The 16882-nt window shown below is 29.4% G+C and overlaps 1 long non-coding RNA gene across 1 annotated transcript; it reads left to right on the forward strand.

Annotated features, from left to right (window-relative positions):
* Nucleotides 1-11259: 11259 nt before the first annotated feature.
* LOC120080309 (uncharacterized) lies at nucleotides 11260-16644 on the forward strand. The gene is made up of 7 exons (XR_016529963.1): nucleotides 11260-11442; nucleotides 14354-14569; nucleotides 14664-14876; nucleotides 14949-15041; nucleotides 15114-15211; nucleotides 15291-15799; nucleotides 16485-16644. It is a non-coding gene; the product is annotated as an uncharacterized LOC120080309 (long non-coding RNA).
* The last annotated feature ends 238 nt before the right edge of the window (nucleotides 16645-16882 follow it).

The following is a 16882-nucleotide window of genomic DNA, read 5'->3' on the forward strand; positions in this document are numbered from 1 at the left end:
TTTCATTTATTTATTTTTTTTTCATATTCAACGACGATGTAGGGTGAAAAGTTTGAACTTCTGACAATCTCTTAGTTGAAGACAATAATATTGATTTGACCGATTTATACGACAACGTAATTTATAAGCTTTGTTTTTAGCTTTGTTTTTGTGTTCCTTTTTCCTCTTAAGATCTATTTATGTAATTTTTTTTCTAACCCTTTTCTAAATTTTAATTAAAATTTATCTAATTAGTGAATTACATGATTTGGTGTGACAATAATAATTTATCAATTTAATGAGATTAGCATTATGCGGCTGAAGTAGTTATATAAATTAAGATATGTACTATATAAATATTAATAGAGTGTACTATATTTGTCCAATTAGAATCTATGCAATTAACATCATTCTAATTTATATAACACACTAAAATAAAAATAAAATAACGTTGTGGTGAGTTTAATTTCATTTAATATTAACCAATGACAATGTTTCATATACAAGGGTTTTTCTTTTACTATTCTCATCCATTCGTGGTGAAAGTGAGCTTAAGTGGAAATGATTTAATTTGGTATATTTTATTTTTTCTTTTGAGTTCCGAAGAAATTATATATATAATTTATTCATTGTTGAGCTTTTATATGGTTGGTTTGATTATATTTTAAATAAAAATCCAAAATTATAAAAAATTATAAAAGATACTATATTAATGTTTAATTATGATATTTTAAGTAGATTTGAAGCACAAATGATCTTATATTGCTAATACATATTGTATGTCAGTTGAGTTAAATTCGTTTTAGGAAAAGTTATTAATTTAATTTACAAAGTGATATGTTATATACTTGAGTAAATTATCCACATATTATTGGTGTTAAATCAACCTTTTTTATCCTATTTAGGAGAAAGACGGTGAACGCTAGCTTTTTTTTTCTTCCAGAACTTTTGGCCGTTAACACAAACACTATGTCAGTTTGAGTTACGTTTGCTTCAATATAAATCTTAACTATTTGGGTTCCCAAATGTCGACGGTCTATTATATCCTTAATAGAATATTCCATCCTATTTCCCCTTTAATTTCCATACCAAAGCACAGCAACTTCTAATTATCATTTATTTCCTTAGTAAATCCCTACATTGAAAGTGTGTTCTAATTAAGTGTTATTTCATGAAAACCTCAATCAAATAAAGACCTAAATGATTTGTCATTCATATCTCCAAAACTTATAGAAGTATTTTTTTTTCAAGAGATTTTCTTGATGAATATGTTTATAGAGTTTTTTTTTCCCCTCCCAAGAGAGAGATCACTTTGAGTTAAGAACAATTATTATCCTTCTTCTTTTGCTTTTAGTACCAACAAAAGTTTGCCAACAAATTTCCAAACTTTCACATCAGATCAATGAAGACACAGAGGGTATTACACATGTATTTGTGTGATAAAAAACTAGAGATAGTTCTCTATGTAAAAATTCAAGTACTAATAGTGACTTGACTATGCAATTTTTGCAGTCCAACACATGGGTGACAAGTACTAGAGAGGAAGGGATATTTTTTTTCATAGTAGAGGAGAGAGCTTTTCAAAGCTTGCACCATTTTGTCTCTTAAATTTCAATTTATAATTAGAGTAATTCCATCGGCTAGCACTTTTATATCTAACAATTAATGTATAGCATCAATTTTTTAAAGAATCGTAAATATAACAAAATCTATTCGTGAAAGATTCAATCGATGATGGACTTCTATCAACGAATTAACGATATAGTCTATCACCAATAAACTTGAAGGGTTGAATCTAAATTTTGCTATATCTACAAATTCTTTTATATTGTGTTATATCTACTAATATTTTAGGCATGATTGCTATATTTGTAACTTTTCCTTTTAATTTAGGTTAAAATTATAAGTACTATATAGTTCCTAAACTTTTAAGTTCGTATTTATTTAGTTCTTAATCATTAAAAAGAGACGAATCAGTTCTTTGAACAACTTTTAGGATTTTCATGCCTATTTGATATTAAAATTTTAAGAATTATATCTAATAAGTTCTTAAACATTCAATTTCATGCCTAACAAGTAATTTTATTCAGTTTTTTAAAATCACATAGGCACTAAATTGAACGTCTAGGGTCTGATTAGATATAAAATTAAATTTATATATAATATATTAGTTAATCTTTTCATTTTTTTCGAATATATTAGAGACTCATTAAATACAAAATTGAAAGTTTAGAGATTTTATTAGTCATTTTTAAAGCGTAGGTATCTAAGAAAAAAAAAAAAACTAATCTTAGGCAAAATACGCCTACCTCTGAATGAAATTAGTACCTAACATAGTCTTTTATTTTGAACTAAAAGTCTTATACATCTTTGAAGGAGAAAAGTACACTAAACATTTCACACATTAATGGACCTATAAATAACTTTGAGTTCACAATTAAAGTCTCTCTAGCCAAAAGACACTTATGGATGGACAAAAAAAAAAGAAAAAAAGAAACTCCATCCTTTGAAGATTTCAATCTATTTTGCTTTTAAAGGGATTTTCAAGGAAACCCTAAATTGTACCCCTCCCCCTCTCTTTCTTCAATAAAATTGTATTGTGTACCAAAAAAAGACAAACTTTTTTTTTAAAAAAATAAAATAAAATAATTCCACCCCCTATTAGAGAGGAAAATAAGGACATATGTTTAATTTTTCTCTTCCACATATGGTCTTGTTTTTGTTAGCTAAAGCCCCACATCCATTGCCCATAATCTTAGGTAGTATACAATTATTTTGAAAAGTAAGCCATTATTTTCCAAAAGTGTCTCTCCACCTACCACTTTAAAATAATTTATAGAGTGATAAAAACAAAAAAAGACAAACAAAAATACCCAAAATGCCCAAATGCTTCAATATGAACTATATGGTTGTGAATTTCCTTTATATTTTCCATTCTCTTTAATTTTCTTTAATATATGTTCATCATATATCCTCAAACTTTATGTTATATGTACACCTAACTCTTTATAACATTAAATTTTGTGTTACATTACTAAGGTCTACTTTTCACTTTTTTGTTCAAGTATTTATAGAGCAATATGTCCCTCAAATAGTACACCTATTACTTTTATTTAATATACAAAATAATTGGAGTTTGAAGGAACATTCAAACTTTTGACTCCATTTGATTTTTTACAGTTAAGGTTGTCCATATATGGAGAGAATTATTTGACTCTAACATTATGAATGAAAAGATATGAATTTTTCTTGCCAAATTAAAAGTAATTCTTTTCCCCTTTTTATCTTTTTACCCTATAGTTATATAATCCTAAATAGCATAAACTACTTTTTAACTTAAACCTTTTGAATGACTTTAACTATTAGCTTATTCTTTTTTACTCATCTTTCACTCTAAATCCCTAGTAGCTATATAACAGGAGAAACTTTGCAAATGAGATTCCAAAGTGAATGATGATTGAAAATTATTGTAAATTGAGGATACTTAAAAAAAAAAAAAAAAACAACTATATTTTTGTTGAAGTCAAGCAAATTAATTGTTCTTAAAAGCTATTTGCTTTTGTTGATCCGATCATAGTTCAACGGATAAAGATGTCAATTATCATTTCAAAATTTGACGGTCATCTAATCTCACATTTGTAATTATATTGAACTAAAAATAACTATTTGTTGTTTTCTTTCGTTCTTTAGCTAAAGTTCTTTGCATTAGTAAATTTGATTAGCACAATTTTACGGTAATTGGAGGTTTGAATTTTCATAGCTTACATTAATTATTAAAAAAAGACTATAATTTCTTAAAGAGTAGCTTAGAAAATTGTTCTGTAAAGCAAAGCCCCTAAATTAAACAACCCTTCTTAATATCTTTGTTCAATTTTTTGTTCCATATATTCATAAAATGTTTGATAATTTCAAATAAGTAAATTAAAGGGTGGAGCAAACAAGAGAGAATAATCCTCATCTTGATTTGGTTTAGATACGTACGTACGTACATATACATACATACATATATTATTTAAAACACAAAGATCACAAGATACATTGAACCTGTTATTCTTCAAACCCTAAGGAAGCCAAAGAATAAAATAAATAATTACAGTGTCCATAACATCAAATAAAACAACCACTCTGTTTTATTTTCTGATTTTAAAAATAAGTTTACAAATATAAGAGTCGTTATAAAAAAAGAAAAAGAAAAAAAGGTCAACTTATTTATAAATATAATAAAATATTATTGTCAATTAGTGATAGTATATTAGTGTCTATTATTGATATGGATAGATATCTATAAGCATCTATTGTCATTTAATATCAATAGACAACAATATTTTACAATATTTGAAAATATTTTCAATAGTTTTGTCATTTGAAATAACTACTCTAAATATAACTTCTACCTATACAGTTTTTTGTTTTTATTTTTTTATTTTTATAATACATACTTTTGAAGAATATTTCAAACAAGCAATGCAAAATTTAAAAACTTGATTTTAATTGTAGAATTCAAATATGTCTTTTTAAAAGGTTAACAAACCAAAATACTTTTGGAAAATATGAAAAAGGAAAAAAATGATTTTAAAAAAAAACTCATAATCATTTAATTTACAATTCAAAGGTTACACACAACTTATTCCCATATGAAAAAGCATATATAATTCCACAACATAGACACAAATGGATCTGAATTTAAAACCACACACAATAATTGATAATGTAATGATCAAATTCTTGAACTTACAGAAAACATAATAAAACCTATATCCAACACAAGAAGTTATTATTATTATTTTTTTTTTATTGTTTCTCTAAAGTAGTGTAAATTAAATTCCTATCTAACAAATAAATAAATATGCTGCCCCTTCATTTTACATTCTCTGTGCAATCCACACAACGCTTTGGAATTATTTACTTAAAGCACACACAAACAGCTCATAAATGCTGTATCAGAGACAGTGACATGGTTTTTTTTTTTTTTGTCTTTTTCATTAAAAAAATATTTTTATATTTTGAAATTGGTTCAACCGTGTACTTTCAATAAATCTTAAATTTAACCCGTCGAAATTAATTTTTATAGAAATAGGTTCAATAGTAATAATAAAGATAAATTGCAAAAACCACAAAACTTATACAAGTATTAAATTTGAACCGTCAATCTTTAATAGTGGCAGAATTACCACCCTTGAAGTATGGTAATAGTTATATTTATATCCTCAAACTTTCAATTGTAAAAATCAACCCCTAAAGCTTATGTAAGTGTTAAAATTGGACTGCCAGGTGACAAAATAGGTAGAAATTGAGTCCCTAAATGATAGAAATCGAACCTTCAAACTTATACAATTGTTATAATTGTTACAATTTCAACAATTATGTAAGTTTGATGGTCAATTTTAACACTTGTGTAAGTTTGAAGACTCAATTTTTATAATTTGAAAGTTTGAGAGTATAATTACAATTATTATTATACTTTAGGGGTGATTTTTACACTCGACCCTAATAATAATTATCATGTAAAAAAAATACAATGAAGTATCAAGACCATTACATAATTATAAATGCATGAATATGATGTATCCAAAAAAATCTACGAGTTTTAACCCGATAACAAAGCAACTTTATTGTCCATTACCACTAAATCACCACCCTTTGCAAGTCAAATCGATGCTTGTTGCACTGGGGCCACTATAGTAGGTGTTAAAGTATGAGTGTTTTGTATCCATTAAACAAAGTTGGATCATAATTGTATAGTCGTATATAACTAGAAACATATATTGGAGACTCCTCAAAGTACTTATAGTATCATTATGAATATTCAACTAAAATTATGAAAGTCTAAAAGTATACGTACCCAATTCAGATGTGAAATGATTATGGCATAATATGTTTCCAAAATTTACGGTGAAAATGTTAATAGATATTGAAATTGGACATTTTGAAAGTATATAGATAAAAAATAGATAAATTCTATATTATAGGGACAAAAAATAGTATTTATATTTATATTTATTTATTTTGCATTTAAGGCTTTGATTTGTACGGTACAAGAGAAAGGGAAAAAGAAGATGAAGTGAAGTAATAACTAATAACTAATAAGACAGAGAGTGGTTCAAAAAATGATGTAAGAAAGGGACAAAATTTAACGTTTTTCACAGAAATGTAGGAGATGGGAAATTTGTAGCAAAAAAAAGAGCCAATAGGGTAATTAAAAAAAGAAATAAATAATAAATATATTAAATGAACATCATCATTGATGATAAAAAGGAAAGGTGAGGAATCTTCTCCCTAAAACCAACCATTTTCATTCAACAAATAAACTTCATTTTTTTTCAAAAATTAAAAATTAAAAAAAAAAAATCCAACCAACTCAATTGGTTAAATATGTGCACGAGAAAACTGCATAGATTCGATTCAATTCAATTTATGACTTATATATTGACGACAGAAAGAAAAAAAAATAAAAATTTAATGTTATAAATAATTTTCAGAGAATCGAATCATATCAAACAATATATATATATATATATATATTTTAATTTTCTAACTTATGGATTACTCAAATTCAAAGAAAATTAAAACATTATAAAACATATAAAGTGTTGAGAGTGTTTTAAGCAACAAAATATTTGCAAGAAAGCTTCTAAATTATTATAACAACATTCATTATTCCCACATGAAATCTAAAGAGAGGAGAAAAAGAAAAGAAATTAAACATGATATATATGAATTAAAAAGAAAAGGAATTAGAACAAAAAATTATATATATATATATATATATATATATACTCACCAAAATAGTGGAAAATGAGGAATAGGGTTTTTGTGTTCACACTTGAAACCTTGGTTGAACAATAGTAGAGAGAAGTCTTTCTTACAAAAAGGCCTAAAAATGCCATGTTCTCCCACAACTTTCTAAGGGTTTGTTTTTTTTTTTTTTTTTTTTAAACATACTAAATTATTGTTAATTAATCTATAAGGAGAGATTTTGCATAGAAATGATTGAAAGAAGATGAAGATATAAAAAAAAAAAAATACATATGAATTTAAAAAGAAAATGAATTAGAACAAGAAAAAATATATATATATATATACTCACCAAAATATAAAAAGTGGAAAATGAGGCATAGGGTTTTTGTCTTGACCTTCAAAAATAATAGAGAGAAGTCTTTCATATTAAGGCCTAAAAATGCCATGTTCTCCCACAGCTTTCTTGAACTTCCAAAGGGTTTTTCTCCTCTTTTTTTTTTTTGGGTATAGAAATGATTGAGAAGAAGATGAAGATATCAATCAAGAAAAGAAAGAGGAAGAAAGTTCAAGAAAGCTGTGGAAAAGCATGGCCATGACCTGAAAATCAACACAAAACTTCTTCATTCCCTCTCTCTCTCTCTCCTTCTTCATTGAAAGAAGACATTTAGAAGAATGTCTTTCTAGAGAGAGAGAGGAAGATGATTGAAAGAATGGGTAAAAATGGGAATATAGAAAAGTATATCCCATAATATGGACCACTCTATTACAAAACTATACAATTTTGCTTGCCAGCTTTATAGACAAGAGATGTGAGAGACATCCATATAATGTGGTGGGATTTGGGTTTATATATATTTAATATTTTGTTTTTTACTTTCAAACTCGTGTCTAATAGGTTTATGGACTTATTCGACTTATTTTTTTTATAAAAAAAATTATAGATTTATTAGATACGAGTATTAATTTTGTATTGAAATTTTAAAGATCCATCAGGCAGAAGAGTTTAAAAATTCTACGTGATTGTTTTGTAATTTTTAAAAATTAATCTTATAAACACTATTTTTATCTATTGATTTCTTTGTTTTATCATGTATTTTTTAAGACAGTTTTAAAAAATTAAACCAAGGTTTAGAAACTTAAAAAAGATAACGGTTAAAAACTCATTTTTGTTTTTGGAATTTGATTAATAATTATTCAAGTGTTTGATTAGAAAAAATGAAAACTATGATGAAGAAAGTATAAGAAAATAAGCACAATTTTCAAAAACCAAATTAGCCATCAAAAGAGGTGGTAGAGATCTATTAGTATAGGGTTCCTATCTTGAAACCTATTGGTAATAAAAATAGTAACTCATATATTATATAACTTTGTGCAATCCTTTAATTTTTATTTTTGGATCAAATGCTCGTTTTAGTTTTATGAACTTTAATACCATATTAGATAATATGGGGTTTCATTCAAAAACCAATTGACAATGAGAAAAGTTGCTTCTCTATCTTATAAACATTTGCAAAGTCTCTCTTGATTTTCTCAACGTGACATCCTCAATATTTTCCTCAATATAGTAATTCTTTGGGTTCACCATTCACATTTTTTAAAGTTTAAAAACCTATCAAATTGATACAATCTTACAAGTTGTTGGATCAAACATGTAGGCCCCGTTTGGTAATAATTTGGTTTTGGATTTTTTGTTTTTAAAAATTAAACTTTTAGACATTATTTCCACTTATAAATATCTTTCTTTTTTTTGTTATCTACCTATGATTTAAAAAATCAAACCAAAATTTGAAAACTAAAAAAGGTAGCTTTTAAACTTTTGTTTTTGCTTTTGAAATTTGGTTAAGAATTCAACGAAAATGCAAATCATTATAAGAAATGGAAAGAAATTAGGCTTAATTTTTAAAATAAAAAATAGAAAAAATAATTACTAATTGGGGGCATAATAATTAAATTTATTTTTTTCTTTTGGTTTTTAGCATGTTACTAGCTAGGGTATAAAAAGGTTTGTCAAAAGTAAATGGGATTTGGAAACTTGACATTGTTTTTTCCTTTTTTTTTTGTTGAATTGAGTAGTGGAGTATGTCTATATATTAAATCAAACAAAGGTGAATAAAATTGATAAATATTTTTAACCTCTAATAACATGGGTAGTATAAAGACAAGAAAATATTATTTTATTTATTTATTTATTTATTTTGAAAAAACTCAAAATCTCATCTTTTTGCCCACATGCTAACATGTGATCCTCAAATCTCATCTTTTATTTTAATGTCATTTTTGTGTATAGCAAATTATTCCATCTATGTATCAGAGATCCAAATCATCTTAAAAAAATTGTATGTGTATATATTTATATATATAATAGAACTCTACTTTTCATATTTGTAAAAGAATATCCAACCACTTCCAAAATAAATATATATGAAATGATCCCAAATGATCTTTCATATCTCTTTTTCTTGCATTTTGGACCCCTTGGTTTTGAATTTCTATATCATTTTTGACATCTCTTGTGTGAATTATTATAGAGAGTTGTTGATAAACTTGTTAACTCTATATTTTTGGAGATTAGCTATTTTATGGAGTTATTATATACCTAATTTCTTTGACAATGAATGTGCGATTAGGACGGAGCGAAGAAGGAAGAAGAGGATAGTTATTCCTAATCCACGTATTAGATTAGGAAACAAAAATTAGAATATGTATAAACTATATGGAAATACAAGGAAATTGAGATTCCAAATGACACTTTAAACTGTTGCAACTACTTTTCATGACATTTATTCTAAGTCGTTATTGAATCACACATCAAAGTAAGAGTATCAATGACAATATATTACTATTTAGCGGCTAAAAATTGCTGACAATTATAATTGTTTGTCACTGCTAAGTGTATTGTGATAAGTTATCATTGTTATTAATTGACTTAAAATTTTGATATTTCATCTATACGGATATGGGTGTTAAAGATAATGAAAAACATGTCAATAAAGCATATATCTTGACATTTTTGCATTGTCATAAAAACATTAAATATTTTATTGTCAATAATATCTTGACTATGATAATATTTTAAGTTAACAAATATCATACATGATGATGTTGTATTCCTCGAAAAAGATTTTTGAGCCACTTTACCATATAGAGAACTATGAATGACGATGAATGCACGTGAATTGAACATGTAATACTAGTTTTTGTTGTCACTAAAAATTCAATTATGACATTTTTCAAAACTGTCATTAATACTCATACCTTTAAAGGGGTTAAAAATAACATAAAAAATAATTGTCACAAATTTTAATTATGACGGTTTTTAAATGTCATGGAATCTTAGTTTTGTTGTAGCACTAAGGAGTTAGCTATATACATTGAAGTGAAAAAAGTTGATGTAATTAAAAGGATATTTTGGCTTGTAATAATTTTAGCATGTTTGGGCTTTTGCTAACCCTTAGATTTTTCCTTCTTTTTTCGAGGTAAAAATTTGAACTTCCAGAATTTTAGTTAAAAGTAAAATATTTTCAATCGGGTGAGTTATACTTAGATTTAGTTCCTATATTAGAATGGTACAAATTAAAGAATTAGTTATATAAGTACTATGTAACTAAATTTCTTGTTTTTATAATTTTTCTTGTACATTTTATCGATATTATCATCGACATTTCTATAAAATTGAGACATTAATATTTCTATCAACGACAACATTTTAAACCTTGAGGAGAACAAATAATGAAAGAAATGTTAAAAAAAAAAACAATAAATCGTACTTTCTCCCTAAAAAAAAGAAAAAAAAAAAAGGTTAGTGTGACACTTTTAACCCTAAAATCAAATTTATGGGATTTACATGAAAGGAAAGAAAGACAGATTTTTGGACTTACATGTCTTAAATTGAATTAGTAAAAACAAAAATTGATATATTGCAATGAAAATGTTTCCACATTTTTAGGCAAATAATTATATTTTTTAGGCAATTTTAGGCAAATAAATTAAAGACAATATAATGTACTTCATAACAACAAATATGAGTTTAAAAAAACCATTTTTTATAACCTACTGACAATATGAATTTTTCTTCATCACGCTGGTTTTTATTTTAAAGCACTGTCATTTTTGCGAGGACATGCCATTTATTTTAGTGAAAAAAATGAAATGCCACAATTTTTTTTGTCATAAAAATTTGATCAGTACATAACACACATATATATCGTTACAAGAATGGTAAGATATTCCGATGAAGACATTTGAGTCGGATAGTAGTATTTATCCCGATAAACATAGGTGTGTTGAAAAAAATAAGCTTTTTCTCACGTGTCGGGATAATTGGCGCCAAAATTACTACAAAGAATAAGGCAAACGGAAAAAAAATTGCTAAAATTACTATTTACCAACAAGAGTGTAGCTTAATTAACATAGTGTTCGTATTATTGATGTCAAGATTAGAGGTTCGATTCCCCGTCTCACACTTTAATTACAATTTTGACTTATCACATAGGGTCGGAAATTAATCTAGGCATATCCCGACTAATAAATCTGGGTATATCCGACGCAGTCCAGAGTCGAAAATATTGTAAAAAGTTAAAACCCTAACTTTCTTTTTTATTTCCATCTGGCCGCCGCGCGATACATTGGCGTTCTTACCTCACCCGCCGTACACAGCTTCTCCGCTCCCTCAAACAATCCTCTTCGACAACACAGCTTCTCCTCTCCACTCCCTCGCCGGAAACGGTAAGTTTCGAACACTTTTCTTCTTCTTCTTCTTCTTTTTTTTTTTTTTTTTTTTTTTTTTTTTGTGTATCAATTTCGTACTCCAACACGCCTCCGCAGGGGTGCTTTCGTCTCTTCTTCATACCACACCCCCACATTACCAACTCCAAGTCTTTTCTCTTTCTCTTCTCTTTTCTGAATTTTCTGCTTCAATTACGTTCTTCCTAGCTCAACACCCTAGATTTCCGTTGTTCTATGTGTTCTATCGATTATATGTTTCTGTTCTTTCATTTTTGTTTTGATCGATTCAACTAATAGATTATGCGTTTTTTGTTTTTTTATTTAGTTTCTTTCCCCATGTTTTTATTTAAATTTTTGCTAGTTGATCGTGCTAGATTTCTATTGTTTTATATGTTTTATCGATTAAATGTTTTTGTTATTTCACTTTTTTTTTCCCCAATTCAACTGATAAATTATGCGTTTTTTGTTTAGTTTTTTCTTTTCCTTATTTTTTTGTCATTTTTGAACTTCACTTGCGTTCTTGCTAGTTGAACAGCCTAGATTTATGTTGTTTTATATGTTTAATCCATTAAATATCTCTGTTCTTTACATTTGTTGTGATCAGATGGATGATGGAGTGTTTTCTTTGGGTACTGTATCCGATTGGGGATAATTTTTGCCCAAAATTTCGAAGATAAAACTTTAGATATTTGGTTCCAACTGAAAATGCAGATATTGTATTAACACTTTGAACACCAAAATGTTAGGATCACCACATGAATAGACAAAGAAAAGTGGCAAAGTGTCCTCTAAATGAGGTAGGAAAAACGAGATGTCCATGTAAGCATTGTCAGATTTCAATGTCGCAGTCACTGGACAGGATAGAATGTCATTTATTTATGAATGGAATGTCCCCTTCGTACACTCAATGGGTTTATCATGGAGAACCTGCAAACTTAGCTCGATTCCAGACAAACATTAGTTCTTCTATAGATGATAGAGTAAGTAGAGAGTTTAATGTTGAACATGATGATGATGAGATGTTTGGTCTTCTAAATGATTTGCAAGGGTCAATGATAAAAGGGGAAGGAGATGTAGATGATGAAGAAGATTTTAAGGATGGAATGCCTACTAACACTGAAGAAAGGGATAATTCAAACATTTTTGAGGAGTTGATAGCTGAAGCACGAAATCAATTCTACCCTGGTTGTGCTAAATTTTCCTTGTTGAACTTCTTAGTGAGGTTGATGCATATCAAGGTCCTCAATGATTGGAGTAACAAGTCTTTTAATATGTTACTAAACTTGTTGAAAGATGCGTTCCCAACCGGTGGATCTATACCAGTTACGTTCTATGAAGCTAAAAGAAAGCTACGTGACCTAGGATTAGGATATGATCCACGCTTGCAAATATGATTGTATATTATTTTGGAGAGAGTTTGTTGATTGACCAAAGTTGTCTAGTATGTGGTGAGTCTTTTAATATGTTACTAAACTTGTTGAAAGATGCGTTCCCAACCGGTGGATCTATACCAGTTACGTTCTATGAAGCTAAAAGAAAGCTACGTGACCTAGGATTAGGATATGATCCACGCTTGCAAATATGATTGTATATTATTTTGGAGAGAGTTTGTTGATTGACCAAAGTTGTCTAGTATGTGGTGAGTCTTGATATAAAATAAAGGATGGAAAAGGTAAGAAAATCCCACATAAGATTTTACGCCATTTCCACTAATTCCAAGGTTGAAACGATTATTTTCATCAAAACATATTGCTTTTGAAACAAGATGGCATAAGGATAAACGAACTGTTGAAGATGATGTGCTACGACATCCAGCTGATGCTACCCATTTTGATGAAGAGTTTCCTCATTTTGCTTCTGACCCAAGGAATGTTCGATTAGCATTACCTTCCAATGGACTCAATCCATTTGGAAATATGAGTACAACCTACAGCATGGGGCCTATGGTACTTGTTCCGTACAATTTGCCTCCTTGGCAGTGCATGAAGACCTCTAATGTTTTTATGTCCTTGCTTATACCTGGACCAAAGTCTCCTGGAAAAGAAATTGGCGTGTATTTGCAACCATCGATTGAGGAGTTAAAAGTGTTATGGAATAATGGTGTGCAAACTTATGATTGCATGAGCGGGGAGTATTTTCAACTATATTCATGTTTTTTGTGGACCATCAATGACTTTCCTACCTACAGAGACTTATCTGGATGGAGTACCAAAGGTTATCAAGCATGTCCAATTTGCATAGAAGATACATCATCATTTAGGATAAGAGAAAAAATATCTTTCATGGGACATCGACATTATCTTCCAGATAATCATAGTTGGCGTAAGAGTAAACAACATGATGGAAAGATAGAGCGTAGACCTCCACCAATTATAATGGATGGAAATGAGATTCTACAACAAGTAAACATGTTAACTTTTCAGTGCTAAGTAAAAATCCATCCAAGCATGGCAAGAAAAGAAAGCATACTATTAATTGGACTAAAAAGAGTATATTTTTTTTAATTCCCCTACCGGTCTAAACTTGTTACGGCATAAGTTGGATGTCATGCATATTAAAATAAAACACATGTGACAACTTGCTCGGAACTTTGTTGAACATTGATGGGAAAACAAAAGATACCACAAATGCTTGGATCTTGAGGCTTTAAATATACGAAAAGACTTGCACTTGCAAAAGCAAGGAACTAAATTTGTAAAACTACACATGTTGTGTATACATTGAGTCATGCCATGGCCCGGTCAAGGGTAGGAGACACAATTGTTACTTCAGATGAATGATCCTCTGTTTGTTGATTCCACCACTGAGTAAGGCATGACAGTGGCATCAAGTAATATTTATATCGTTTGGAACTATATACTTATAAATGTTATTTTTTTGTCTACTTATTGAAAGTTGTACTTGTAAATAGGATCTTGATCACGCAAGAGGCGAGCAAGAGGGCATGGTCGAAACTTTGAATTAGATCAATATGTCAGTAAACATGGGTGGATCAGAATTGAGATTAAGCCAGACATTGGAAAACCAGTTTGTGCAAATGCCACTAGATTTAGCAAGTCCATCGGTACCCATTGCTCGAAACACAATTCCAATACGCTGCAACACCTGGAGAGATGTACCAAAAGAAGTATGGGACCTAGCCATATTCATTCTTTTTCATACATTTATGCTTCTTTTGAAATCATGTACATATACTTACCCACTTCTTCTTAACTATGCAGTCATATTTTGATGTTGATGTGACAAAAAAGCATGTGAAAAAGTATGTGCTACGATAATTTCAAAATACGTTCAAAGAATATAAAGCAGAATTATACAAGCACTACTCTGGGTTTGAGGACCCAAAAGTAGCCCGTGAAAATCCACATGAAAGGATAACAAATTTAGAAGATTGGAACAGGCTATGCAACAAATGCGAGTCTCTTGAATGGAAGGTATTTTTTTTTCTTGAGACTTGTTATAGACCTAAATAACTCAATTGTATTAATCATCACATATTGTTGCAGGAAACAACGAAGAGAAACAAGCAGACCCGAGCGAGTCTCCTTTACCTTCATTGAATCAGGTCCAAGCCATTTGTCCAAGTGCAAAGTGAAATGGTAGTGTGCAAACTCATTATTCTTTACTTTATCTAATTAAAATGACTAATAGTTTGTGTATTTTATATGTAGAAAATGAAGAATTCTGAAGTTGACGAGTTGGATTTATTTCACGAAAGTCATTTTGTGATAAAGATGGTTGGGTGAATGACAATTCAAAACAAGCATATGTAAGTTATTCTCTATCATAGTTGCGTGAACTTATATCTTGAATTATATGTTTAACTCCTTTATTTTGTTATGATGTAGCTGGAAATGCTAACACTTGAGGAAGAAGCGTCCCAAGAAGGAGCTACACCAATAACCAGTGCAGAAATTGTCAAACAGGTATTGGGTCATCGAGCGAGCCACACTAAAGGCCTTGGTTGGAATCCATTACCTAGCTCCAATGACATGCCTTCCTCACAATATGAAAAGGAGTTGGAAAAGAAATTGGAGAAGATGGAAGATGAGATGGCAGAGGTGAAGACAAACTACCAAGATCTGAAGGCAAACTACGAAGAAGTGAAGGAAGCAAACGTAGTGCTAGCAAGTCAAGTAAGAACATGGGAAAGTAGATGGGCTGAAATCCGAAGAATGCTAGGGAAACAGCAAGGAGATGATGGGCCTTCAAACACCTAGCTATCCTTCAGCCTTGCTTACTATTCTTTTTAATTCATTTTGGTTATCTTGCATCAAGCAAGTTTATGTGACTATCCTGCAGTTATGGTAGTCACTCAATTTATGTCAGCGGCTGACATTCCTTAGACTTGCTTAGGGTGTGTATTCTAGTTCATTTTGCATTGAAAGGACACAGGCACGTTTTTTTTAGAACTTTTGGCTAAATTAGGGAGGGAGGGAGGGGTAGCTAAATGTGTATTAATGTTCATTTTGCATTGGGAAGACACTTAGACATCCTTGTAGTGTGATATATTCATTTTGCATTGAGAAGACACTTAGGCACTTTGTTTGTTTTAGAACTTTTAGACAAGTTGTGGCCGAGGCGGGAGAGGTGGGGGTGGGTTTAGCTAAATGTCTTGAGCTCTTTTCGAGCTAGTTGTTGGATTCAATGTGAATGTAAGCACTTTTAAAACACTTGCTTACATTCGGGACGAGATGTTAAGTTTCTTAGACTTGCTTAGGGTGTATCAAGCTCATTTTGTATCGAGAAGATACTTGAGTCTTTTATTTAGAACTTTTGCTTAGCTTTAGGGGGTAGCTAAATGCACTTTTGGGGAGGGATGGGCAGACTAGACATTGTAAGCTTTTTTTAGGCTACTTTTGGGATTCAAGGATTATGTAATCACTTTAACTACACTTTTTAAAATGACTTTTAAGACTTGAAAACTCTTCATCATCTTTCCTTTTTTTTCCCTTTTTTTTTTTTTTTTTTTTTTTTTTTTTTTTTTCCATTTCCTAATTTATGTTAGTTTTTCATATGATTTAGTTTATTTTTTCTTGCAGGTTGGTAAAAGCGTTTTAGATCAAGGTTTTTGGGACTAGTGTGGGATGACAATTTTGAAAATATGATATGTTGGGACTAGTTTACTTAGTGTTGGATCAAAACTTTGTAACAATGTTTTGTTTGGATATATTAACCTTTATTATATTTAATTTGTGTTAATACTATTATTGGTTGATGTAAAGAATTTTTAGGAAAACCCAAGGAAGAAAATTCTATATATAAGTTACCCAACTAAAAGATCTTTTAGGCAATTTAAAGAACAAAGAGGCTATCCCGGTGCAAGTAAGGGTACGTCTATTCCGATGCATGGTGCGTCAAAATAGATGTAAATGCTAGTTGGTGCGCAGGGAAAAATTAACCAATCCCGACGCAACAGTTCGTTGAGTAAGATAATATC

This window comes from Benincasa hispida, chromosome 6 (assembly GCF_027475165.1).
Source record: "Benincasa hispida cultivar pf3 chromosome 6, pf3_genome.v1.1, whole genome shotgun sequence".
NCBI lineage: Eukaryota > Viridiplantae > Streptophyta > Magnoliopsida > Cucurbitales > Cucurbitaceae > Benincasa > Benincasa hispida.